Genomic DNA, 22,678 nt, shown 5'->3' with positions numbered 1-22,678 from the left:
CTCGGGACCAGCGGAGGGGACTTTACGGCTGAGTATGAGCCAGGCTGCTAGGAGCCAGGTACCCCCACGCCTGCAGTCCGCGCGCCGTCCCCGGAATGCGAGCTGGACGCAGGGTTCTCCCAAGTTTCCACCGAGCCGAATAAAAAGCGTCCGCCCGCAGCTCTCCGCCAAAGACTGACGTTGACTCCAGGTAAGGCGGCGCAGAGCGCAGGGCGCAGCGCCCCGCAGCCCCGCTGCCCTTGGAGCCCTCTCCGGACCGCATTCGGGGCTCCTTCCCCTCCCCCTCCCAGCACCCTCGTCTGTTCTCCCCGCAGCCTCCAATTCCTCGCGGGTTCCGGGCAGAGGGGAGGGGGTCCCTGGACTCTGGGGCGCCGAGGGTTAAGTGTGGGTTTTGGTAAGTGGCGTGTGTGCCGGCGCGTGTGCCCCCGCGCGCTCCCGACGTGTGTACCATGGTGGGAACTTGATGTGGTCGTGTGTGTCTGCGTGTGCGGCGTCTCTGGCGCTTATGCGTGCGTGTGTGTGTGTGTGTGTGTGTGTGCGTGTGTGTAGGGGGGGAAGAGAGGTCCTATAACCTACTTAGCGCGAGATGTGTGTGCATGTTTGTACGCATGTGTTTGTATGTGTGTGCTTGTGCGTCTTAATTAGGTCTCTCCAGCTCACGCGAAATGGGACCCTTACTAAAGGGTCACGTAGCCTTTGGGAAATCCGCTGTGGACTTTCTCTCAGGGCTGTGGGTTTGGGATTGAGGGAAATGAAGGGGATATGGATGACATCTTATTTAGCCCAGTGTTGGTACCCTTGAAGGAAAATTCCTCCGAACGATGGAGTCCTGCTACACACACTTGGACCCAGCGTTTAATATGAAAGGGAAATGACCAAACCTTGAGGCAGAGGAGAGGATGCTGTCTCTTTAAATTCCACACTGGGAAGACTCCAGGATTCTGATGGGAATTGGGAGACTCTGGGTAGCCTGTGAAAGAGAAAGGGGGAAGTCGCCTGTGGGCTTCTTATCAGGGGATTGGCAAGTCTGGGATGGAGGTCTGCCCGGTCTCTGTTTGTAATCACAGCGGCACCTCATGCCCCTGGTGTTTTTGGGGAGAATCTAAGCAAGTTTGCAGGATTCCGCTTGGGGAAAGGAGGAAGTGTCATGTGGGATTTGCTCGCCCTTTACAGCTGCATAGGGTCTCAGAGGAAATTTCCCGAATTGCGAAGAAGACCGACGAAGCACTTCCGCAGGAGAGGTCCTTCTTTCCTCCCTGTCTCTGGCAGGTTTGCAAAGCCCCCAGGGAATCTCTTCCAGAACTGTGCCTTCTCATGGCTTCCTGGAGTTAGGATACTGGGAAAAGGCAGAGAGATGGTGTGTGTGTGTGTGTGTGTGTGTGTATACTTCAGATGTACAATTTATGAGGGGACCATGGGTGGGGGACCCGCGACAGAATGTGGCAGTAATTGACTTAAACTGCTGTGTGACTTGCACCTCCCTTTTCTTGCTTGGCTGCAAAATACTGCCAAGGGCAGACGGGCCCGGGGAATAATCTCAGAAAGACAGTTTGGGTTGAGGCCCTCTTTTCCAAACCCTTTTAGGAGCCTGCCCTCTTTCCCTTTGCCACCTATTTTGGGATCCTCTGTAGGTAAGTCCTTTGGCCAACCTGGCTATGTACGATTGGGATTGAGCTCTGGGGCAGCCATTGATTTGATTCCCAGCTGCCTGTTACAGGCTTGCCGTACTCAGCAAAAATGCTGAGTTTTACTGCTGTTAGCATGGCTTCCAGACTCGGCAGCTGGTACTTTCTCAAGGTAAGCGGCAGACATCCTCCCGGGCAGTGAAGCCAGGGAAAGACAGGGCTGAGATGCTGGGACGTGGCTTCTTGCCTACCACAGCTTAAAGGGACCACTTAAACGGCATCTTGTGAGGGAAAAAGGTAGACATACTTAACTTAAAAATTATTTGTATATGCATGTATTTGCAGGAACCTGCCCTGGCTGGTGCGTGAGGTTCTACCTGCAGGCACTTGCAGACATACCAGTCCCTGGCCAGAGGCTGCTGCCTCTGGCTGGAGCCTTTACACAGCTGGCCACAAATTGACCATTACAGCAAGCCACGGTTAGAGTGAAGCTTCCTAGTTCATTTTGGGTAGGGGGCGTGAAGGTAGTGGAGACCTCATGTTGAGACCTGCTCTCATTTTCCCTCTTTCCCAATCCATAGATGATCGAAGCTGGAAGGAATATTAAAGAACAGGCAGGCAACACACTGGGGCCCAGAGAGGAAATGAAAATTCTTCAGCATTCTCTAGCAAATTGGTGGCATGCCCAGGACACAGCCCACATCTCCCATTGGTCAGATCAGTGTCCTTTTACTCCACCACCTTGTCCAGGAACTATAAATTGTTCCCTACCCCTGCCTCACCACCCTGCTCCCACCCAAGATAACCGATTGTCTTCCCTTGTCAAACTTCTCAATTCAGGGATTTGTTTCAAATCTTTTCCATCTGGAGACATGACCCCAGAGAGAAAAAATCCAATGTCTCACTTACTCTACGGGACACACACACACACACACACACACACACACACACACACACACTGCAGATTCATGTCTGATTATTGTGCACAAACTAATACCGAAGGACCCAGTACTGACTATGACTGGTAGGCAGAACCTATCAAAGCATCTGAGCAGTATCTGAAGGGCTTATATAGAAAAGCTTTGCTTCTCATAGAGCAAAATATACACCCACCCATAGATGGATGCAGATAATTTAAGCAAATGAATCCCTTCAAATTAGACTCTCACTCCTATAAATGAATTCATATTGCAGACCAGAGTATATGTAAGCACAATACACACATATACACATGTGTGCACACCGATCCAGAAGCCTTTTCTACTGGCCGTGGTCCCCCAAAGAGGATTTCAACCTTGGGGCCAAATCGAGTTCTCATAGAAAGGCACTGCCCGTAAGATGGCTGGGACTAGAAACCCCTCTGGCTCAGAGGCCCTTGAGAAATGGGTTTTACACTCACTCAGAAGTGTGCTCCCCGTCTTCTTGGTGCTCTTTTTCTGGTGCAGGCTGGTACTTAGAAGCTTGGGGGTTTTAGGCCCAACTGCAATAAAGTCTTTTCTACTCAGGCTTTTCCGGGGCTGGCTGGCACTTGAGTTCCCAGAAGGGGGAGCTGTGACTCCATTTCAGCCAAGGAGAAACAGCTCAGAGATTCCAAATCAGCTGTGGGGCCCCTGAGGAGTTTAGGAGGCCCAGCTCAGTTTGCAGTGAATGTATTTGTAGCAGTACAGGTGGGGATGGTAGAAACCCTCTGCACTGTTCAGTTCGCATTACATCTAGCTGTGACTCCATTTCAGCCAAGGAGAAACAGCTCAGAGATTCCAAATCAGCTGTGGGGCCCCTGAGGAGTTTAGGAGGCCCAGCTCAGTTTGCAGTGAATGTATTTGTAGCAGTACAGGTGGGGATGGTAGAAACCCTCTGCACTGTTCATCTCAAGCATTACATCTCCTTAGTATTTTGCAAAGTTTCTTACTGACCCAAAAGTCTTCTCTCTCACTGAAAAAGGTATTGTTGCTCAAAGATCTTTCAGTTGTGTGATTAGACATTTTCTGATAGCATCCTCTCTCTTCTCGCTCCCAGCTTTTGAGATGAAATCACCAGTGTATATCACCTACACAGGTCACTCAGGTTAGGTGTACCTTACCCTTCATCTTGCCCTGTTTCCTCTTAAGGCAGGTAGGGGTTATGTGATGAGGGCACATTTTCAAATGTCATTCCTATGCCCTCCATCATTGTTTTCAATTCTGATCTTTCACTATTAAGGATAATGAATGTCTTTATCGCTTTCTGTCATCTCTCTCTCTCTTTCTCTCTCTTTGTTTTTTTGGTAAAACCTTACCCATATTTTAACATCCAGCTCAAATACCCTTCCAAGAAGTCTTCTCACACCTCATATTGGAATTAATCTCCATCTCTCTTATTTCTATGCAACTTTTTCTGAAGTGCTGTTTAGCTCTGTTTTATAGCTCCATGGGTATTGGTCTATCTTATCCTTTTTGATATGTTCTTAGGAGCATCTTTGTGTCCCTGGGGATAGACACATAGTAGTTGGTCTATAAAGGTTTGCTTTTAGATTTCATGTCTACTCTCAGCAGTAGTTGTCATCTCTCTTCCACTGACTCTCATTCTTTCTCTCTGACAGTTGCTTCAAGTTTTCTCAAAGCATTGCTATTATAGCATCAAGATCACACCACGTATACCAAAAATGTAAGGGATGTTGATGATCTAGGCAATAAGTAAAGTCACATCCTCCCTCGAAGACAACGCTGCCTCTCACTGTGCTCCAGGATCTTTAATTTTGTTCTCTCCTTTACGTTCTCTTCTCACTTGGTAAGGCACTTACAGCCCCTGTTACATAAGAAGAATGTGAAACTCCTGCTGGTTAGGTCCCTTGCCCAAAGTCACACCACCAGCAGGGTGATAATTTATGCCTACGTCCCCCTTACTTGAATACCTCTGCTCATTTAGTTCATGCATGGCCAAGGAAACTGAGTTGTTCACTAGATGCTAGAAATAGCTGGGCATATTATAACTCTTTAAAGCTGTCACGGAACCACTGGATAATAAATTCTTTGTTTTCCTTCAGAAGTTTCTCTAAAGAAATTTCAGCAGATTTTCCCATAACCAAATCTTTCTCTTTATTCATGAGTCAAAAGTCTGTTGGGTTATATACATAGTACCTGGCTGCTCACTCACAGATTTAGTACTTTTACTGACTGAGTTTCCTAACACACAAATCAGCCTATGTTGTATTTCGAGAGCTGCATTGGGATATTTTGCTATTTTGACCCCAAATTTACTTTCTATCCGTAAGTCCCTAAAATCACATAAATAGAATTCTCTCCCAGTTCTTTACATATTATTAAAGCATGGTCATATTATCGTAAGTATTCTCCACAGCCATGTCTTCTGCACCATTTATGTGGAGGCCCCTTACCATGCTGGATGCTTTCCTACTTGCATCCTCCAGTTTATCTCACTTTTAAGGTTTAGGAGCCACAAAGAGTAAAAGAGACAATGTGAAATTGAAGTGAGGACTAAAAGAAAGTATTTTCTCATTCAGTCATTCAACAATTATTTAAACATTGCTCTGGGTCAGTGCTGTCAAATAGAACATTCTGGAATATTCACTGTGCTTTCCAGCATGGTAGCCACTAACCTCATGTAATTACTGAGCACTTGCAATGTGGCGAGTGCTACTGATAAACTTGAGTTTTTAATTTTTATTTCACCTCTCTCTCTCTCTCTCTCTCTCTCTCTCTCTGTCTCTCTCTCTCTGGTGGTACTGGAGGCTAACCCCTTGGAGGCCTTCTGCATGGTAAACAAGTATTCTCCCGCTGAGCTATACCTGTACCCCTTTCTATTTTTATTTTGAGACAAGGCCTCAGTAGGTTGCTAGACATTAGAAATGTATATGAACATCGCCCCGTTTCCTATGGAGCTCACCTTTAATGGGGAGAGAGATGGATAATAAGTAAGCAAATCGATCAGCAAAAAAAATTTCATGTAATATTAAATGTCACACAAGTAATTGGGGAAAATGCTGGAAAGGAATGTGAATGGTATAACTTTAGATTGGAGGGTCATGACAACTTTGCTGAGGAAGTAACAGTGAAGGTAAATTTTAAATGAGAGGGAGCTGGCCATATGATTATGTGTGTGGGGTTTAAAGCAAAGAGAAAGATGGAGTCATTACACAGGTGAAGGGTTTGAAAGTCTAAGGGATGGTCTAAAATCCAGTGTGACTGCAGCTTTTGTACTGAGAAGCAGAGTAACGTGAGAAGGAATAAGAAAGGTAGGCAGGGAGCAAAGCACAACATTCTTGTATGAGGGAGTGAAAGGTTTAACTCCTGACCTTGCCGCTCCCATGGTTGGGCAACCGGTGCTCTGAGGACTGGACACGTTTGGAAATGAGACGGCGCTCCTCGGGTGCTTTGGATGGATGTTTGTGAGGTCCTTTTTCTAATACTCATTATTTCTAATCCTGCATCGAGTGCTATCCCTTGGAAGAACTCATGTCTAGAGAGAGGGGGAGAAGCAGGAGTAAAAAAAGATAGAAAAGGAGGAAGAGAATGAACACCTGCAAAGAAGGATTGGAACGACGTCTTGTGAGAAAGGATGAAAACTAGAGCCTGTTTCAATGAGCGGATATTTATTGCCTATTTTGTCCGTGAGAGGCCTTGGGCAAAGTGACTTGGGGTGAATGCTGAGAAGTGATGTTAGGTGCTGGCAATCTGACAGACTAGAGCTGCAGATCCGTGAAGAAATTTATTTCTGATGGTCATTTCAGAACTTGGAGAATGTGAAGACTGGAGCAGACTTGTGTGTAAAGACAGCGAGGAGGACAGGGACTAGGAGGCCTTGGAGATAGAAACTGTACATGTTCCGTTTCTATCTCCTGTAGTTCTAAATTTCATGCTCAGAAGCCTGGGTTCACAGGGCCCCCGACGGTAGTCCTGGTTGCTGCCACCTTCAGAGCTCGTCTTTCTCTCTGTCGTTGGCTTCTTTCCCTGAGAAGAACCACGCTACGGCTTTCCCCACAGAAGAGATATTGCTGGGCTCTGTGGAAATGCAGTATGACAAAGTTTCTGTCAAATGAGAGAGACATATGCATGTGGGTCATGCTTCATCATGCGGTTTAGATGCCCTCTCAAAATGAGCAGATCTAAACGAAGTCGTACCTCAGAGCACCGATTGTGGCTCAAGCCAGGGTGGCTGAGTGGGTTGGATGGTGATCCGGAGCCACAGTGCAGCTCGTACTATCAAGGTGATTAAGTGTTAACACGAACCCCACTGTCCTCTGGAGCACAGGAGCCTGAAAAGGCTGCCTAGAAATCCACAGACAGTCCTTGCTACTGAGGGGGGCAAGAAAACAATTAAGAAGATAATGAGGCTGAGGAAAGTGAAATTAATTTTTTTTTCCGCGGGAGAGTGAAGGGGATTGCTGTTTCCCCAGGGAACTGTCTTTTGGAGCTTGCAGGTGGCCTTTAGGAGAACAGAACGGGTAAGACTGGATGTGACAAAGTTAAGAGGTAAATTACCAGACCTTCCTGCTGTGCTCACACAAGAATCCGGAGTGATGAGGACCCGCCGTGTATCATTCTGAACAAATTCTGCTCTCCATGTGCAGGGGGTTGTCACCCGGTGCAGAGCTGTATACAAGGATGTTGGGGCCATCTTGGGAAAAGCCAAGCAGCTGTACCCCCCCCAAGGGTGGGAGGTGGATTCATAATGCAATTAACAAAAGCAAGATGCATTTGGTTTTGTGTAAACTGCAAAGGTCGCCACAGCAGGGCTCCAAGTAAATGGCCCGTCTGAAAGCTAGAACCCTTTGTAAGGGTTAACCTAATACTGGCCCCAAAGGGTTTCTGAGATATAATTTACCCAACCTTTTGAAAGTCCAGTAAATGAGCCAGTGAGAATCTCTATGAGAAAGAATGGATCCTAGGGAGTAAAGTGGCACAGCTGAGTTACAGATTAAGGACTGATGCAGAGGGAGGACGTGGTTACATTTCGGAGGATGCACCCTGTTAAACAGCGAGCTCTCAGTTCTCTGTACTAAGAATTCAGCCATCTGCACAATTCTGGTGGACGGTAGAATTGCTGGAGTACCCAGGAGCCCCGAAGTACACCTCTTATTGAGATTCCAAGAACTATGACGGAGACGATGTAGTGAGTACAGTTCTGCTTACAGGGTGTTGGAGAAGCTCAATTTCTCACGGAATTTGACGAGCTCTAAGTTTATAGGCGCGTTGTAAGGGAAGGACCTACAAGGAGCCTTGCTGATACTATAAAAACATCTATACAAGCACAGTGGCCATTAAAAAGAGAAAATCAGCACTTTGATGTGTCTAGGAGCATACGAGAAAGATTGAAAAATAGATTACCCGGCAAGGATTGGTAATACAGTTTTGCTGCTGGGACACATTTTGGAGACATGGCTCTTTTTAGATGAAGTGGTTCTCATCCAATGCCATTTCCAGAGATGGCCAAGGCTGGGGTGGGCTGAGAGGGGCCATAAAGAACTGTATTCTGAGTGCATATTAACAGGATAGCATGATTCAAAGTCCAGTGAAGCCTCACGAATGATTTCTGCAAATATTATCAGGTCAGCCACAATTTTGCTGGTCCTCTCCTCTCTTTCCTGACAGTGGAAATGATACACACACACACACACACACACACACACACACACACACAAACGCATGCACACACATTATAGGATCTTCACCCACAGCATTTACAGATGGCAGAAATGCTACTATTACAAAGCCATTCTTGGAGTGGAAAAGTGTGTGTACATTTGCATGTATGAACAGGTCACATGGTTTTGTGCTTAATGGGGACTTAGATGTTTCACTGAATATCCTCTGCAAAGTTATAAGTAGTAGTAGTATTTACCATTGCAGACTTGGGGAAACTGAGACACAAAGCAGTGATGCTACTTTTATAAGGTCACACAATGACTCGATATTGAGTTATTGAGGATTTTAATGTATTTGTGTCTGACTTCAGAGTACACTGGTTGCAGGCTTTCATGTCGGAGTTGAGTACTTTCTCTTCCACTTATTAGCTATCTGACCTTAGCGTGATTATCTAATGTTTCCATGTCAGTTTCCTCATCTGTAGAGTGAAGATAACGGTAGCAGCTCTGCATAGAGGCAATATGGGCATCTAATGAGTTTATATGGTAGGCATTTCGAACAGTGCCAGGCAGGCCGATCATCAAAGTGTATAAGCATTAACTATTATAGCTTTTTAATAGTGTTACGCCTTGCTGTGTCCAATTAAGCATTGTCTGTTCACCTTGGTATGTTTCTCAAACCGGAAGCATAACATGTGAAAGAGATCATGAAAAGATTTGAGACACAGCCTCCCAAACGAGCTCACTCAATTATCTTACCAACTGTCCCCTTCTCCCCGTCTCCAAATGTAGAGGTGTGGTAGCCTTGATTACAGGAGACATTGAGAAAGTGGGAAAAGGAACAGAAGTATGAAAAATCACCAAGACAAACTTTTAGATTCTCTGTATTTCTGTGGGTCGAAAGAGCAGACTGATATTAGATGTGGGATCATCTGCTACTAAAGCTAAAAGTCATCTTATGTATAGATCCAGTTGTTTTGCTTTGCCTCCCCTCCCCTCTACTCCCCTCTGTTCCCCCTCTCCTCTCCCCTCCTTTGTTTTGTTTCCTTTTATGTATAGATTTTTTTTCTCTTTAAGCCCAAACAGCAAATGGGTTTGTTGAAACCCCTAACGCTGTGCGATGGACTTCTCTGTGCCCCTTGGATTCCTAATCTGTATGGCCAGTGCGTTCAACAGCTGCACACCAGCGAGGGACTGTTGGATAACATACTGGATGCTCTTGGGTTGACACTGTTTATTCTCCTTCATCATTGCATTCTGCAATGTGGTTATTGTTTATTTTATAATGTGCTTGTGCGTCTTGATATGTTTTATCTTATTTATTCATTAAAATGGTACTCTAAAGTTAGAATTATTCTCCCCATTTTCCTGATGAGGTTGTTGTGTCTCCCAGGTGAAGGGACTTGTGCCCTGATATCTGGCAGGTGACAGCATTGGATGTGCACTGTGGGATATGGGTGTCCTGCCACTGAATTGCCTTCCATCCCCTGCTAGCAGAAGGCATTGTCCAGCCATTGGCAGCTTGGAGGCATCTCAAAGTCCAGTCTGATGATTGCTGCTTGGTATCTATTTTTAAGGGGTCAGGTTGTCACTGAAAATGCTCAGACATTCTGCCACACAGGCCTTGCCCTCCACTCAGAACTCACACACCCTTAGACGGGAAAAGCATCCATCTTCCATGTTCCAGGAGATGATATAACTGGCACCACTGGAGGGAGTTTCCTTAAATCTCTTTAACAATCTGCATTTTACTTTCTCTCCTCTATCTGTCAGAATCATGAATATCTCCCACTATTCTTCTGCTTTCTGGCTGCCAACTTCATGGCCTCTTAAAATAGTAACTTAATTTCAGAATGCCTCAGCAGGAAACGTTAGCTTAGCCTGTTTATTTGCAATCTTAAATTGTAGAAGTTCAAAAGCTGCTGAGACCAGAGCCAGTGGTCATATAACGAGCTACTTTCTAAGGCTGAGCCAGAGCCTAGTGCTGTGATGTTACTTTTCTTGAGACTAGAAACACCAAAGCCAACTCTGATGACACTAGGGCTTTAAAAAGCAGATCAAGAATTAGCAGGGTGGCCTGAGTTGTGAAAGCCACCTGTCACAAGATTCACACGATAATATGCACATTTGTGCCTATTTGTATCTCTGCCTCTTTCTCTTTTTCTCCTTCTCTTCTCATGTACATACTCACAAGGGGCGTGTATAGAAAAAGAATATCGAAAATGGTCCCATACAGGAAGAAAGGGGTAGAATAGTAGATATAAGGAAACATGCCCACAGCCAGTTTCTCCTTCCCTAGTAATGGAACATGAACCCAAACACATGCTGACGAACATTTGCTATAAGAAGATGAGCTGTGGGCAAACTTTTCCAGTGGAGATCGGATGGGGAACACGTGTGGCCAGAAAGTATATAAAAACTCAAATTCTTCCGGTCACTGAAAAATCAACAATGTTGTGATGCCAAATTGCACCATCAGTTTCTCTCTAACATGGCAGATCCTGCTTGAACAGCATTGTAAGAAGAAACATACTCTGATGGATTTGTAGAAATATATACCTTTTAGGACATGCAACTTGTATTTCCTTTTTTTTTTTCATTTAAAAAACCAGAGTGGGGGGGGGACCATGTTTATTGAGCACTTAGTCTCTGCTAGACACTGTTCTCAGAGCTGTGAATACAGCAGTGAGAAAAACTGACTAAGACCCCTTCCTCATCTTCACACTAGCATTCTCCTTGAGGGAGGAGGAGAAGAAAATATATAAATAAACAAGTAAAAATATTACGTGTCAGATGGTGGTAAGTGTAATAGAGAAAAATAGAACATAGTTAGGGAAGGAAGGCGTGTGGGACAGATGGCGTGGTGAGAGGGGGCTTGCGGTTTCGTGTGCATGGAGAAGGGAAGCCCGCCTAGCGTGAGGTGCTGCCGCCGGAGCAGAGAGTTGCTGGAGGTCAGGAAGAGCCTGGTGTGCACCCCAGAGAAGGGCACTGCAGGTAGAGGTGGAAAGAGCACAGTTCCTGAGGTTGCATTGTGCTCAGGAGGGGCAGTGCTGAGGTGGGATTGGGAGTAAGGAGACCGATAAGACGGGCAAGAGGGAAGTGAGGGAGGAGGTGCATTGCAGCAGGGAAGCAGACATTTGACCATGATTGTGATCTCCGTAGGTCTCATTTCTATTTCTTTCTCTCTCTCCCTTTCCCTCTCCCCCTTTCTCTTTCCCTCCTCTTGGTCTCTGTCCCTAGCTCTATGGGTATCTCTAGCTATTTCCATCCACATTTTTAATAAGGAGGTGCAAATGCTTCTATTTTAGGAAATTCCCCATCCGAATAAGTCAGTGAATCAGATGTTTACAAGTTTATGAAGAAGGATTGTTATCAGATAGGGAAAAAAACGAAAGTAGAACAAAACAAAGCATGCAATGGAATACTTAGCAGACCTTAAGAATGCCATTAACTGAGCACGTTTATATATTAAAAAGTAGAATAAAGATAAGGAATATCATCTCGAAAACAAGCTAACAACAGGACACTTTTTACATTTTTGCAGTGAGAATGAATATCGAGCGTACAAAGAACTTGGTGTGGTTAGAGCTCCATACTGGCCCTTAGGACATTCATCGTCATTGACCTAGTTTTTGGTAAACTATTAGGTTAAAGAAGCATATGGTAAAAAAAATATGATGGATAGCACGATTGTTTCGCAAGATGCACCTATTTAAGAGTGGCTATCTTTGGGTAATGAGTTATGACTGCATTTCATTCTTTTTCTTATGCATACCTGCACTTCCTAACGTTTGATAATGAATGTGCATTATTGGGTAATCAACGTTTTAATTAGTAGGATGTGAGGGATCAGTGAGTCATTCCTGGTAGGAAAAAGAACCCACACAGAAAAGTATGCGCAAATGCAGAGTTTTCTACATTTCCAAGTTGCTCAACCTAAATCAAATTTAAATCGACTACTGTTTTGCTTGACCTTGAACTGAGCAATAATAGTCACAAAAACTAAAAGTTTTAAAGTAATTTCTGCTTCCTAGTGCCTATTAAAGTAGTTATCACAGTCGTACAAGAAAGGGTGTCACCCTGCTGCGATTCTGCTCTCGGTGGAACCACACGCTGGGATTTAGGAAAGTGCACTTATTGGCCCCAATCCTCAGTGTCAGGAGAAGTTTGCTCCCCACCTCTTTTCAGTTTGTATTTTGGCAAATCACATCCTTTCTCCGGACCTCAGTTTCCTCTCTTGTGGAAAGAAGGTTTGAGATTCAGTAGGAGCTCTAAGGGCACCGCTGGACTCCCCATGGAAGCTGCAAGGGGCTGATGGGGCAGCTGGATCTGAGGTCGCCCCCAGCCTGCCACCTGCATCAGAGCAGCTCTCCTTTATCTGCTTTGCTGTATCAGGCTTTTGTATGATTTGAATGAGAGCCTCCAACGTTTTAAAAAGACTTGAAATAATTGGTTTAAACTTTAAATGGTCTCTAAAGTGGACTTCTGAGTGACGGATTCTGTCCTAGATTAAGCCATTGTGCTGAATCCTTAGCAGACCAAATATGACTTAGGTGCGTTCTCAAGGGCTACGTGGGAAGAGAAGGCATATGTAAGACTGTGCCTTCATCACCCCTGTCATCACAATGCATGGCATATAATTGCTATGAACAGATGAAATGAATTCAAGAAAGTGTGTGCTATATTTAAGACAGCCTCTTATAGAAATGAGATGTGTGCTCAGGAAACCTCAGGAGTGAAGAAATCCTGGTAGTTCAAGCTGTCCCCAAAGGGCTTCAGGCAGGTCGAGGGGTCTACACCCCTGAAAGTAGAAGAGGAGGACATTTAAGGTGGATGAAAAGGTAGGCACAGGGATGTGACCCCAACTCTTGTCTGTCTTTCATCATGGAAATGTAGCATATTAGAGCCGAGCTCGAAAGGGTAGTGAGATACATCACACCGAACTCCATGTTTTGATAGCTAAAGAATTTAAGACTGACAAGGGTGACTGTCCTGACTGAGCTCATGATCTTTCTTGATAGGGGTATTAAACCTGGAACCCTAGACTTCTGACTCCTGTGCACAGATCGTCTTTCTGGTACATTTTTGTAGTATGTTCCATGGTGCACCAGCTCTTCGAAAACTGAGAGAAATGTGATATATAGTCAGATAATAATTGAGAGAAACTTTATGATTTAACTGCTTCAAAATTTTGATGTCTCTGAGTAGATTCAAGGCTCTGACAGGGCCTTCAGTAAAGGGAAATTTTGTCATCATGAATTCAAACTTTCTCAAAATTATTTGACCTCAACTTTCTATATATATTTTTTTCTTTTAATTCTTGTTGGCAAGAAGCTCTCAACTAGATAGATTTGTCTTCTGTGAAGAAATGAGAATATTGTGTATATGAAAATTGTTATGTAAGCAATTCTAATTATATTATTTCATAAGTAGTAGTTTTATTAACACAATTATCAAAGAATAAGGACAGTTTTCCAGATTAATATAAATTCCACCTTTCTCTTTTCTTTCCTCCTTCTTTTTCTTTCTCTTTTCTTCCCTTCCTTCCTTCCTTCTGCATTTATTCTCCTACTTTTCTACCCTTTCTTTCCCTCTGTGTTTTCCTCTACCCTTTTTAAAACATTTATTCTTTCTCTCTTTTCCTGTTTAAGGGAACATAAAATGAATGAAGATGTATTGTGTAAAGTTTCCAATTCCCCATTGTAATCATTATGTACTACAAACTCGTACTGATAAAAATACAAATAGACAATTAAAAAGTATATTAAGGAATTACTATATTGCAGATGATTCTAGAAATTCTTCCATGAGTAGAGTAGGGCATTTTCCTGAACTGAAGCTACCCTCAGACTGATAAGAAGAACTAGATGTACAGCCAGAGATAATAAGGAGTCACTTGTGCAGAAGTTGTCAGGAGAAACAGTGTGGAGTAGAGAGCACTTTTCTCTGGGAGAGCCCTGAGGATGGAACAGCCCATTGGACACTGGGGAAGGCCATTTCCAGAGGAGTGGGGAAGATAAAGTGGTTCGATGGGCATGAAGTGCAGATGCGGGGATGAGGCTATTGAACTAATGCAAAGGTAGCAATGTTAAGTTTCAGGGCTCATGTGGAGTTATCTCTGTTTAGAAAATTGCTGCTAAGTTTTAAGACAAACATTGGCTTGATTAGATCTGGGATTAGGAAAAGGAAGAAGGTGGGTGGGAGAGGGAGAGCAGAAGCTCTGTGGTCCTTCAGTAGCTTAGGTAATGGTTCTGATGACAGATGAAAGATGTCCTGCTTGGCTAGGACAGTGTCAGGGAAGTGGACAGAAGCCAGAAACACGGGTGGTGGGGTGAAGGGCAGGGAGGGGTTGAGGATGGCTTCCTCTGAGGCCGTGCCGGATCTAGGCCCGCTCTCTCTAAACAGTGCTTCCAGAAACAGCAGGGTCTCAATTATCTCACCGTGGGCTGTGAAATTCTAAAAAAAAGTTCTCAAAAACAAAATTAAGTTTAATTTGCTTTAATTGAAAAATAAACACATGCCATGTACAGCACTCTCAAGAGGAGTAAAAGGGGCTAGAAAATGAAATGAACATTTGGGTGTAGAGAGCCCAATTATTGGATATCCTGAAATGAGAATTGGTATTGATTGAGAAAATGAATTTAGGGTTAAATTCAGGAAGGGAAAACGTAGGCCCCCTCCTTAAGCTATGCTTTTCCTAATTTGGGGGACTGTGGTTACTTTTTCTGTTATTAAAGACATTATAGGGCAGCTGTGGAATTAAGGGAAGCTCTGAACGTGGAGTCAGACAATCTGAGTTTGGTCATTTTTTCTGTCACTCTAATTGAGTGATCTTTGGTAAATGGTCACATTTATTAGCTTCAGGCTCATCTATAATAATCTATATATCCCTCGATTCCCAAGAGGATTCAATAATTAAGAAACAGGAAAGTTCTGACCTGTTACGTGATGACGGAGAAGGATAAAGAAAAGAAGAAAGGGCAGAGTAAAGTGAGAGGGAGTTGATTCCAAAGAGGAAAGGGGAACAGCGCCCCCATGGGTCCAGATATTGGTTCAGTTGCACAGTATTTATTGGGAGCCTTCTACATTCAGTCTCTTTGCTAAATAAAGGGATAAAATGGTGTGACACCGCTGAAATTGGCCTCTACAGCATCTGTATTCTAGCAGAGAATATTCTCAATCTTTAGGCCACAGAGAGGAGGAGAAGGCGGCAGAGGGAGAGGTTTGGTAACCTGGGCTGTAGACACTCTCCTCTGTGTGGTCCGTTCTTTCTTTGCTGGCCATTTTATCCTCCTCCTTCCTGTACAGCCTCTGCCCATGATGTAGGCAACTTCTGTCTCAGAAACAGTAACAACCACTTCATTTCCACCGAGGTGGGGAGCACTTAGAATGGTAAGCTTTAAGTGTCAGATTTTTACAAATTTAGCATTGTACTTTATTATTTTTTTTATTAAATTTATTCGTACATTTTAGGGTTATATTATAATAGCATTCATCATGGGGAATTGGGAATGTGTACCTGTACGTGATATATATTGGTTCTTCTTTTATGTTACTGTTTTAGAAGCACAGTTGAAAAATTTTACAATCGAACAAAACCTTACAATCAGAGAAACTTAGAATAATAAAAACTCAGAATCAGAATCTCAAAGAATCATTGAATGACATACTCATGGACGTTTTATGTGCTCCATCTAATTTTTCTACCATCAAATCTTAAAAATCTTAAAATCACGAAATTAAGAATGGCATTTTGGGGTTATCTGTTCTACCTTCTTGGCAGTTCAGGGGAGATACTAATATAGCATTAACATTAAACATTCTTGAAAATAATTACACATACACCAAAGGTTTATGAGGGGAATGTAGTGCTTAATAGCTCTCATGGTAAGCACATTGGCACCAATGGTGGGGACACATGGAGCTTTTGGATATTATAAAATTTCATGACAGGATGATTGTTGATTTTATCGATACCTAAGACTAACACTTATCTTGACTAATAGAAAGCTTGAAGCAAAATAGGATTAATGGCTTTGCTCATTGACCATCCCTGCTGTATATTTCATGTTGGCTAAATCTACCTTTGCTGTCACCTTAGAAAATATTTCATTACATATCAGTTTTCTTTCTTAGAACTGTAAACTCCAGGAAGGTAGGAACCACGTGGGATTCTGTGTGGTTTCTTCAGGGTTCTAGAAAATTGCCTTGCCTTCTAGGCACTTTCATAGTCTAGCCTTATCTTTTCTCTAAGAACATCCTCTCTCTCTCTCTCTCTCTCTCTCTCTCTCTCTCTCTTTCTCTTTCTGGGGATCAAACTCAGGACCTTGCACTTGCTAGGCAGGTGTGGAGCCACTGAGCTACATCCCCGCCCCATCTCAGAACTTCTTGAATACATAGAGAAGCTACTCTCTTATCTTTTCCGTACTTACGTTTTCCCTAAAGCGTTAGTTTGTATTTTCAGAACTTAAAAAAAAAAAGAATTTGGCGCCTATTTTGTACATGGTCGTGTTTCTTTCACATTTGATATTCTCTCACAGGACCTCAGATTCAGAGGTATATTTTGACAGGTACAAGAAGAACCTTGCTTGGAGAAGGGTAGAGTGAGTAAGGAACAGTGTTTGATTTATACCATAGAAGCTCTGGTGCTTGTGTGTAGGTGTGTTGCACATGTGTAAACGCAATATTGTGCATTTGTGAGTATGTGTGACTATACGATTTAGAGCTGAAGGTATTTACAGATTCCTAAGTACATCTATATGTGAATAAGTTGTTGCGAAAATGAGGGCTTATCAGTAGATAAAATATGTACATACACGTGTGGTTCTTAGTTGATACACATTGATTCACATGTATAGTATTCTGACAGTACGGTAAGTGCTTGCTTACATGAATGTTAACATATTTGTTCTTACGAATATGAAATAAGTATTGCAGTTTTATTTTGAGAATGTGTTAATTCAGTCTTTTGTAATTGAAGTGTCTGGGTCTGTTATTTAAAACGTACTCATATACATGAATGTGCGGTGAGTGTGTGCGCGTGTGTGTATGTTCATGCACATGTAATACACACAGTCCTTTTCTTACGCATTTCTTCAATATATATGTCAGCTAGAACATTAATCACCCAGCAAAGCAGACATGTGGGCTGCTGTTAAGGACCAGGAGAGGACGGTCTATATGAACTGTACTGGGAAATTATCCAAGGATAGAGGATGGCAGTTTAGTATAAATCTGTCCACATTATTGACAAGACTGTGCTTTTCAGGGATCCTGTACTGTAAGTTTTAATGCCTAAGATTTGTTTTCAAATTCTATGTATCCAGGTCCGGCCAGACTCATGGAATCAGATGTTCCGGGGTAGGGCTTGGATTCAGTGTTCTTGCACATTCCTCAGCAGCTGTGAAGAGCAAAGACTCTGAGAGCCTCCATCCAAAGCAGTGGTTCTCAAATGCTGATTTATGTCCCTGCTTACAGGCACCAGGTTGGCAAGCAGGATCCCAGCCTCCAAGGTGCTCAGAGCCTACTCAGCCCATGGTTAGGATCCGCAGATCATTTGAGTAGCACTCAGGTGTGTCCACCTGCACATTCCTCATGGAGGAATTAGAGCAGACTGTAGAGACGTAAGAAGAGGCAGCAAGAGGAAGTAAATAGCAGACAGAGGGTGTCCACGATACAGAAGCTCTCACGAGAAAGAGATGAAGAGTTAAATGTGGAGGGAGAGGAAGACCTCTAGGGGTTCTTGAGAAGCATGGTGGAGCATGAGTAAAACCCTTCACGAATTATCTCAACAGTTCTCCACTGACTTTTTCTCACCAGGAATCTGCACGTATCTGAGATAGGCTCTGTTTTTCTCTTTCATAAGTGATGATACCACTGAGGCACAGAATGAAGTGATTTTGTTGAAGTCATATAAGTTCAAGACTGGAATCTGAATCCAGGTTTCCCTGCCTTTGGGTTTCTGTTCATAGCTTCCTATGCAGGAGGTTTCTCTTGCTAAGACCTGAACCCACATAAATCTGAGGCAGTCGTCACACACCCTGCCAAGCCACATAAACATTCTGCATTCACTGTGCGGAGGCTTGGAGGGGCTGAAATACAACTGTCAAATTCTTCTTCACTTTTAATTAAAAATAAGATTTAGGCCAACCCTGGGCTCCCGGTTCTATTTAACTGAGACTGCTTTTTAACCATTGCTGTATTTTTATTGTTGCAAATGTGATGCACTGATCCATTTTCATTGTGATGCTTCTCGGTTGTTTCTGCTCCATCTGTTGAAGAGAAAACATTTGCAGAAATCTCTCGGCTTCTCTCCAAGGGCTGAGACTTCACATCTAGCAAGAAATGCAGTGCAGTATAGGGAAAGGGAAGGGGACGTTACCAGAGACTGCTGCAGTGGTCCTGGACTCCTGCAAGCTAGCATGACATCCACAAGATAAGAAAAGTGGGAATTAAAAGGTGCAAACAGACAGAGAATTGGAGTCTTGGGCTGGTCTAAGCTGCTCTGGGCAGCAAAGACAAAGATTCCCAGGGTATCCAGTGTTTATTCATTACACGTGTGGGAAGGGAGGAAGCTAGGCAGCCTGTGGGACACCTGCTGATGACAAGTGTCAAGCGGGCTGGACTGTAGAATGAGGGCACAGGCATAACTGTGCTGAAGCGAACAAACGGTTAACTTGGAGGAGAAGAGTCAGTTGACCTTGATTGGAAGTGAACTCAGCCAAGCTCTGCTACTTCCAGTGTAGCAGCCGAATTACAGAGGAGCAAGAAGCTTGCGCTACCATAGCCTGTGAATGCAGGGCAGAGGTGTCTGCTACAGTACAAGAAGTGGGGCTTGGCAGTGGGGAAATGAGGAAATGGCTAAAATCTACTTCCAGTATCTGTCTCATTATTGTTTCCCCAATCTAACAGCATCCCATGAATCTAGCCAGAGCTGTCATGTTCTCTAGCATGTGTGATGGATGGAGTGTCCTGAGACTTGCAAGGGTAGATTGTTCTACTTTTCTTTACAATGAAATCATCAGTTCTGTTCTTAATTGTATCTGTCCTCCATTTTTATATTGGGGTTTTCCAATAAACTGTCATTAATTCTTAACAACAAGGACTACTTATTGATGTGTGAGAGAGAGATTGTAAGACTTGGGTTCAAGTTCCGGCTTTGCTGTTTTAACTTGGCAAATACCTGAAACTATGCCTGAATTTCCTATACACTCCCCAGGAGGTTGTGACGATCAAGTGGATTAATCAAAGACGCGCAAATGCTCTGCAAATTGTGAGATGCCATACTCATACTGTGTACACCCAGCCAAGCCATTTATTTGCCAGCCTGTTTGCCTGTGCACTTATTTACTAATGGATCATTTGCTGGATGAATACTGTACACCAGGCCCTGTTTTGGCTGTGTGACACCAAGGTAAACAATGCAAAGTCCATCTCCTTCAAAAGCCCTAGGGTGTGATAGCATAATGTGTTGGTATGTAATCATGAACTGGCCGTTGGTTTCTCTTCTGGTGGGATCGGGGTTCATAGAAAAGGGAATGACCTTGAACTGAGCATTAAAAAATAACAGATTCCAAAATCCAGAGGTAACGTGATCTTGAGTTAGGTAGGTAGAGCCTCCATGCGCCAATCGTACTTTCCAAAAGTCCCACCTCCAAGCACTTAAAACTTTTGGGGGACAGTCTAGATTTAAAACAACAAATTCCATGTGAGAAAAGGAAAAAATGGAAGCAAAGTCTTTGTAAATAGGGAAGGCTGGAGGGGGTGAAGGGAGGGCATGGTCAAGGGGAAAAAATGAGAACCAAGACCTGCCATGTAAAGGTACAAGATCCCAATGATGAATGTAACTGTACTGTATACTTAAAAAATACTAATAAGCTCAATAAAAAAGAAAACAAAAACCAAAAGAAAAAAACAAACAAAAAACCCCCAACAAATTCCAAGCATAATCAAGCTTTTTCAGGGAGGTACCTTGGGGCAAGAGGGAGAACTTCCAAGAAGTAGGCAAGTTCCTGCTACACCATGGGAGGAGGTAGACCTTTGGGCTTTGCTAATTAACATCCTTCCATTGAGTCTAGAGGGTTTCGGGTGATACCTAACATTTTTGGATAATGTCATGAAAGCTGCCTTTGTTGGCACTTCAGAGACAGAACCCCAAAGTGAAAAGGCCATAAAACAATTCATAACCTTTATTTTTCCTTCTATAATTAGACTTTATAGCATTTTAAGTTTCTTGCAGGGAAAGTCATAGAATCACAAACTCTGAGGTCTAAAATGTCAAGATTTTTAGCCTCTTTCTCAGCCTATGAATTATCAGCACAGCTGCCCCTCCATTCAGCCAACCTCCTCATATTGCTGGAATCCCTCCACATTGGGCTTTTCTTCCATGTGTGTGCATTTCTGTGCTGTGTGTCTTTGACCAACGCATGTAGGTTAATGGCTCCTAAATGTTAGTCTAAAATTTGGTGCCAAAATTCGAAGGACAATCTTTTATTTTGAGATTTTGCTCTCTTTATCATATGTATGCAGCCAAATACATTTCCTCTTACAAAGTTCCAGTAAAGGTAATTGTGATTTTGTTTAGTTCAATACAAGGAAATCTTTACAATTTTGTTGTGGTTCAAAAAATTGATTTTAGAAATTAGACTTGGCTACCGAGTCTAGAAGGCTGATGTTGATATTGTAGATCACACAGTTAAGTCTCTCACTCTAAATTTGTCCAGAGAATAATATATTTTTGTATATATCTCACTGTCTTCTTTAATACCACCATAATGTTTTGACCATAGCAGGTCGTTACTAAATATGAGATAAGTAAGTGAATTGCCAGGCAATTAAAAATATATCGAGTATCCTTTCTATATTCAGGTCAGTTTGATGTGGTAAAACATGCACATAAATTTCAGGCTGCTATGAAGCTAATACAGTCCTTAAGGTTTCATATTTGAGTGCAAAGTCATTAAAAACTAAGATTCTGGATCCAGCTTTCTTGGATGTGCATCTAGCTTGCCTTCTGATCAGCTGTGCAAGCTTAACAGTGTAGTGCCTCACCCTGTGTGAAGTGTGAGTGTAGCAGAAACTTCATAAAGTTGACTGATGTACATGTCCTCTGTGGGAAGAGATCTCGGAGCAGTGTCTGGCACTTAGTCAGTGTTTAGCGGATGCTACTCCTTGTTATTAAAGCATGAACATCTGAAATGGTCAAGGCAGGAGACCTGGTTGACTTGGATCAGAAGTTGTGAGTGCATGTTTCTAATCCATCACTTACTAATTAAGTTGACATAGAAAAGTCAGTTAGCCTCCCTGAACAGTGAAACTTTAAAGAAAGCTAATATGCATAGGGTGGAGATGTTGAGAAAGTCTGCGTGAAAAGGGATCTTATGGGGTGAATAAGGTATTCCTATAACAAAGGCAGTAAGGTGAGCAGCAAAAAAGCAAAGTCACCTAGGGGACAGTTCGGGGCCACCTACATTCTCCTTTCTGGAAAAATTTTTTGAGGAATTAGTAAGATTATTCTTTTCTTTGGGGATGACAGGCATTGAAAGTATTATAGCTGATAGGGCATTCTCTTAAATAAAGACTCCCAGAAATAAAATCTGCATTCTCCCCCATGGACTTACTGCCATTATTAATATGTTCTTATCACAAAGAAGTTAAGGAAAAGATGAACCTAAATTTACAAGTGGGATTAAGGGAATGTAAGCCATTGAAATGAATTGTACAGAGTCTGGAATTGTTATCAAGTATACTTAAGCTACGATCAACATGGAAAGGGTCACTGCATGATGTGAATATAATCAGATCTGTGTGTATGTGAATTCAAAGAGACAGAGGTTGTAGGTACTTCCAGCTCTCTGGATTTTTTTTTTCCAGAAATTAGATTGCCATCTGGAAACAACCCAAATTCAAGATGTTGCATGGATTCTTGCTGATTTTCTGAGGTTTTTCAACAATGCCTTTTATTTATCTTCATGGTGAGAAGAAATAAGTACTGGAGCATTAGTGTTATGAGAAGTTGCTGAACATGGGAGTGTGGAGAAAGAAAATATTAGGCTGTAGTTTTTTTTAAAAACATATTTGGAGAATTGTGGTAAGATGTCGCAGGTCCTGAGTTAAAAATACATCAAGCAGGAGTTGTGTATGCTAAATGGGCAATTTGGTTGAGTATTCCTCTTAGCAAAATAAAGACATTTGCACAACTTGATGGTCATTAGGTGTGTGAAGTTGGCTGAGGGGTTTCAGAGCTGAAGGTAGGTTTATCACCTCAGTAGTGGGGGTTAGGTAAGCTTTTTAGAAACCCACCTACTCACATCCTCATCTAGCTCCAAGGAGAAGACTTTCCGCACACGCTCATCTTTTCATGAGCATGTGTGGAAAGCGTCTTTCGTGCCAGAGACTCTGCTTCCAATGGGAAAGTAGACATGTCACTTTTCTGAGGTCTTCAGTCAGCTGATAAATATAAGTTGTGCATCTA

The 22,678-nt window shown here is 43.0% G+C and overlaps 1 protein-coding gene across 2 annotated transcripts in view; it reads left to right on the top strand.

The window, feature by feature from the left end:
* Nucleotides 1-6: 6 nt before the first annotated feature.
* The window catches only part of Brinp1 (BMP/retinoic acid inducible neural specific 1), a 190,417-nt gene continuing 167,745 nt past the window's right edge, over nucleotides 7-22,678 (top strand). Inside the window, exon 1 of one of the 2 annotated variants that reach the window (XM_010602913.2) lies at nucleotides 7-190. The gene's annotated coding sequence lies outside the window, so the exon portion shown is untranslated. Of the gene's footprint in view, nucleotides 191-13,259; nucleotides 13,283-22,678 lie in introns of those variants that run through there. The other variant, XM_010602914.3, reaches the window with a different exon arrangement.

Source organism: Fukomys damarensis, unplaced genomic scaffold (genome assembly GCF_012274545.1).
Source record: "Fukomys damarensis isolate Sample0158 unplaced genomic scaffold, DMR_v1.0_HiC HiC_scaffold_36, whole genome shotgun sequence".
Lineage (NCBI taxonomy): Eukaryota > Metazoa > Chordata > Mammalia > Rodentia > Bathyergidae > Fukomys > Fukomys damarensis.
The sequence above is the reverse complement of the archived record's forward strand: the minus strand, read 5'-3'. Positions and strand labels throughout refer to the sequence as shown.